This window comes from Dermacentor albipictus, unplaced genomic scaffold, assembly GCF_038994185.2.
Source record: "Dermacentor albipictus isolate Rhodes 1998 colony unplaced genomic scaffold, USDA_Dalb.pri_finalv2 scaffold_15, whole genome shotgun sequence".
NCBI classification, from domain to species: Eukaryota; Metazoa; Arthropoda; class Arachnida; order Ixodida; family Ixodidae; genus Dermacentor; species Dermacentor albipictus.
In genome coordinates this window covers 2,788,418-2,793,861 of record NW_027225569.1, presented here as the reverse complement: position 1 = coordinate 2,793,861, position 5,444 = coordinate 2,788,418, and the positions used below count along the sequence as shown (strand labels likewise).

At 43.7% G+C, this 5,444-nt stretch overlaps 1 long non-coding RNA gene across 1 annotated transcript; it reads right to left on the bottom strand.

Annotated features, from left to right (window-relative positions):
• Positions 1–3,157: 3,157 nt before the first annotated feature.
• LOC135913426 (uncharacterized) lies at positions 3,158–4,679 on the bottom strand. The gene is made up of 2 exons (XR_010568007.1): positions 4,355–4,679; positions 3,158–3,575 (listed from the first exon to the last, which is right to left on the bottom strand). It is a non-coding gene; the product is annotated as an uncharacterized lncRNA (long non-coding RNA).
• Positions 4,680–5,444: the final 765 nt, after the last annotated feature.

Sequence of the window (5,444 nt, the reverse complement as noted above, 5' to 3'; positions counted from 1 at the left end):
CTCTTGGATCTCCTCGACATTTTTTATACCTCCTTTTTATTGCCTTGACTTTTTTCCTTTGTATTTCTAAGTCTGTGGTCCCCATATTTTGCCTGGTCTTTTTTCTTTCGTGAGTCTCTTTTGATATTTTTTGTATATCTCATCTAATGTATTATAAAATTTATTCACCATGTTTTCTATATCATCAGCTGAGTTTAAGTTCCTTACTTCATTTCCCCAATAAATGTCTAGGAGTTCTACCGCTTTTTTTCTCCTTCTCTTGTCTTAAATACTAGAGTGCATTTTGTACCGCATAATTGAATTTTTATGTATATATGATCACTACATGTTGAATCTCTAGCGACTTCCCATTTCCTTATGTATGTGGACATATCTGAACATACTAATGTGAATTCAATCCAGCTTTTTCCTCAATTGCAATCAAAGGTGGGCTCACTATTCTTATCATTTAAAATTATTAAATCATTTTTATTTATAAATCCAAGTAGTTCCTCACCTCGATCATCTGTAATATTACCTCCCCATGTAATATTCTTTGAATATCTCCTGTAATCATTATGTTCCTCATTTGTGATGTTTGAATTATCTCATAAATTATAGCTAGGAGATGCTGTATTTTTTCCTTGGGAGGGAAAGAACAGTTAATTATCAGTGGTAACAGTTAATTATTGCTGTGGTTTTAGGGTTTTCATTTGAAGCTAGTATCTGATGTTTCATTGGAAAACCAATTACTTTTCCTTTTAGGTTATAAGGCTCTTGAATTAATGAAATATCGTGTAAGTTCTCCTGTTGATATATACTTCGTGTGATTTGCTTTAAATGCCCTTGCCAAATTCATTTGAATTATTTCTTATTGCCCTTTGTTTAAAGTTGGCCTTATGTTTGCCATTTTCCATTAGTGAACCAACAAAAAACAAAAAAGAGAAAGATAATAACAGTACATACTGTTTTGTCCTTTAACAGAGGGATTTACTCTGCTGCCAGCAGTAGGCAGCGAATGATCTTGCTACGCTCCTGCTCCTTCCTTCTCAGAAATGTTGGGCAGTTCACTGACATCATTGAATGACTTGCCTGCTCGTGATCAAATCCGTCCTCTGTGCAGATGCAGCATTCAAAGTCATTTTTCCTACATTCCTTAAAGTGATGGCCTCCACCACACTCTGTACATCTTGCAACCTTTGCCTGACACCACCTCTGGGTGTGGCCGTACTTGGCGCAGTAGTTGCACCTTGTCACAAATGTGTTATCATACATCGGACATCTGTCCCAACCAATGTTGAAGTGGGTTCTTCCTTTCAAGGTTTCAAATGCCTGTAAACTCAATGATATTGTGGCTGTCTTTCCATTTTTCCCCCTCCAGGTTTGGTGACTTTTACTTCCTTAGCACTGCAGGGAAGCGGACGCACCGCCAAACTCTGGGTCTGTGTACTTTAACTATAAACGTAGCTTCAGCACCAACCTCATGGCATCCTGTGATGCAGGCTACAGGTTTACAACTGCTAATATAGGGGCTTTTGGCAGAGAAAGCGACGGTGGTGTTTTCTCAGCGTGCGGGCTGGGAGTCATTGTCAACAATGCACAGGAAACGTTGCCATCCGCTGCAGCCTTGCCTAGTGATGGGCCTGTTCTTCCATTTGTAATGGTAGGAGACGGCGCATTTCCTTTAAAAGTGAACTTAATGAAGCCATATCCTGGTGTCCAACGACCAAACACGCCGAAAAGGGTCTACAACTATAGGCTTTCTCGAGCACGGCGATGCATTGAAAATGCATTCGGAATTTTGTGTGCCAGGTGGAGGGTGCTGCGGAACCGCATGAGTCTGCTGACAGAGAATGCAGCTGCAGTCTGCTGACAGAGAATGCAGCTGCAGTCTCAGCTGCTTGTTGTCTCCACAATTACCTGATGCAGGAGGGGAGGCTGCCAGGTGGCTATTGTCCACCGCAGTTTGGAGACACTACCAACAGTGCAGGTGTAGTTATCCCAGGTGAATGGAGGAACAATACAGAGTCCCTGCCACAAATAAATCAGCAAGGCTCTAATGCTTACTCTAAGAGAGCATCTGAAGTGAGAGACTGCTTTGCTGCCTATTTTCATGGTCCGGGTTCTGTGAGCTGGCAGTGGGTTTAAATGAAATGAAATTTAACCCATATTTTTATCTGGCCTCCTATTCAAGTTACATGTGCCTTAACTGTGACTTACTTTTGCAGTGACTGGATTCCATAAGTACTGAGATATGATCAGCAATAAATGTTTAGCAAACACAAGCCTTGTGTCGATAATGCTTTATTTCATTCGCAAAGCGCGTGTGCACCCCATGGAGTTTCCATGACGACCTTGCTCGATAACTTAGATATAATAAGAATAGAACAGCTAATAAAGCAGGCAAATGATTGTAGAGATGAATACCTACTTGCTGGCTATTTGAATCATATCAGCGTGTACTTGTTGAGCGTAACCTTGTATTGAAGTTCTTTTTGTGCACGTAAATGTCAATAATCTAACCACACCGCATTTTGCAAAATTACGCCCTTTTCCAAAAGCACCAGCAATGCTAGAAGCAATCTTTTTTCCTAGTAGGTAACACACCCACAGGAGTGTCCATTAAAAAGAATTATGAAAACTAATGCAGAAAAAATTGTTCCACAGGATATTTATTGCACATTTCACCTTGAAAATTGCAGTGGCTCAGGAAAAACATTACAAGCTTCCACTAAATCTTTTCCAACACATAGAGCAAAGAACTGATATGGATGTCAATAAGTCTGCCTACACCTAGCAGGTCATGAGAAAAATGGCCACAAATATCAGCTGTAATACATGAGAGGTATGGACCTAGACTGAGTGCTCACGGCTCTGCCGCAAGTGGAGGGTATGCTGCCTCAACTAATAGGCTATAAATCTGCAGCTTGATGTGCTCCTTGCGGCCATCTACTTTACCTAAAAGACCTTTCAATCTCAACAGAAAATGTTCATCCTCATTACTGATGTTGCAGCTGTCGTCAAATTCAGTCGCTGGCGATTGGCGGCAAGTGTCGTGATCATCAAATCATCTAGGTCTTTTTGTTTTCTTTTCGCAGGCTTGGTTGTGTTATTAGGTGTAACATAACAGCGGCAGCGTTGCTGCCGTCATGTAAGAAGGGAGACGTTGACAACCCAGTGGTTAGCCGAGAACAACGCACAAGAATTTAATGCACGTATATATAAAGCAAAAAAGCGGAAAGGGAAAATGAGTGAACATAGAAAAAGAACGTGGCGCCTGCGCAGTGACAGCGCGCCCATGATGCGGCGGTTTGATATCACATTTTACAACATTAGGTGGTGCATAACTTTTGTCTGAACACACTGATGATGTCCCTGGTGCGATAATGACAGGCCGTGAGTCCACCTCGCTGCTTGGGTTCGACAAAGCGTCTGCAGTGGACAAAACTTGAAGCACCTCGTCAGGAACTGATGCATCTTGTGTGCTGTCAATGTAGAATGTGCGGCACAAACCCTCCACCGACGATGCTGAGTCACTGGCTGACTCGACTGAGTGACCTAGAGATAGAGCAGCTGAGGCATCTTGTCTCGCCAGGCTGTGGATGGCAGAGGAAAAAAAAAGATTCTATGAGACGCTTATATTCACGCATAAACATAATTGTACATTACAAAGAGAACGGCACATGCAAAGTTGTGGCGCACAGGGCTCCTTATACAGCTTCCTGATAACACTGACAGGTAAATGAGGCCTCATTTTACATACTGGGTTTAGTTCTAAATATTATTCTGATCTTGGTGGCCCTTTGTCACGGCAGAATGGAGCAGAAACACTACCCAAGGTCTCTGGAATAATGTAAATTTTCATCAGCAGTACACGTAACTGTGGCAATGGTTTTTAACGCTTGAATGTAACTATGCATGCGAACTACAAGAGAGTAAAATATTACAAACGCGCAGGAACGGGATACACGGGCATGAATGCTGCCTGAATAATTGACAAAGTCCCAACCAATGACACTTTCGCGTTTTGGTAGTTCATTTTCCACCCGACGTGCTGCCAGTTGTGCCGCGCCCATTGCTCCTACTTAAGAAAGCGTCAAAGTCAACTACTACACACGTAATCCGGACGTGCCATGAACAGATCGCCTACGAAGCCCCAATTCCACATTTAGACTTCAGAGGATTACGTTCTGTGGACTAGTAATGATTTTTGTCCTCCTGGGGGCCAGATAGTGTACGCAAAAGTGCAGGTAAACGAGTGTGTTTGCATCTATTTCATCAATATGGCCACCGCAGCTGGTACTCAAATTATGCCATGCTTATAACAAAACGCCACGCCTATTAGGTAGCAAAGAAGCTAACAGTTGGCCTTTACCTTCGATGTTGTATAGCGTCTGCCAGGAACATGAGATGGGGCATCAATAGCCACGATTTAGCAACGTCCGCTGCGCCACTGCCAGACTTGGCGTATGTCTTTCGCAGTCGGAGGAACTTCTGTCGAAGACAATTCCAGCGATGCTGCAACTGTGCCACTGCATTGCACATAGGAATAGAAGGCGTTCACATATTATAAAGGGCACATTGCACACTATGAAATACACGTTGGTCTAAAGAAATCTCACTCCTGTCATATTACGCTATCATTTTTGTAGCCGAATATGCAGTTTGTGAACATTTGTGCACACAACCGTGGAAGTGAGCTAGAAATATTTTTTACGGCCTGCCAGCTTGCGTTCGGCGCTATGGTAGCGACAAAGAGAATGGGTCACTTAATCGCTGATTACGCGCCACAATGCGATAGCGTAGTCGGTGCGCACAGACACTCATAATGTGACCCACTGCCACGGACACTTCTGCGAGTGTTGGTTGATGGTTCGACTCCCGACCGATGGCTGACGCAAGCTACAACTCGCATTTCCGTGCTGGGTCTGACGCAGGTCCGAACGCAATCAATCCCACACTTGCGCAACAATTTCAAGGCCTGCAATTGTTGCCGCAGAATCCGCCGCTGTGACGCGACAAAACGCCGAGAGCATGTCTACATGCCTCCTTGCCATAAATCCATCGTTGTAGGCGCAGCAATTGATACTACGGCGGCGTAAACGCATCGGATCCAACAATTCACTGCAACGAAACTGACAGCGCACCGGCGTCAACATTGTCAATGCTCGCCTAGCGCCCAAATTGCACTTGACAATGAGAGGCGGTTGATTGCTACAACTTTCGCGCACATGCAAAAATTAATAACACTTACCGCTTTATTTCAATGCGCTCGCTACCTCGAACCAGGCGTCGTTTTGCAGTTGCTTGTCCCGGTAACTTTTCAGGCGCTGGTCGTAGAGTACCGGCCTCTGTCGCACTTCTTCAATTAGTAATTCATCGCTGCACAGCGAAGAAGCTTCCGCACTTTGCATCATCACTAGCCACGGGCAGTGTACACAACAGAATAGACAGTTTTAGTACTG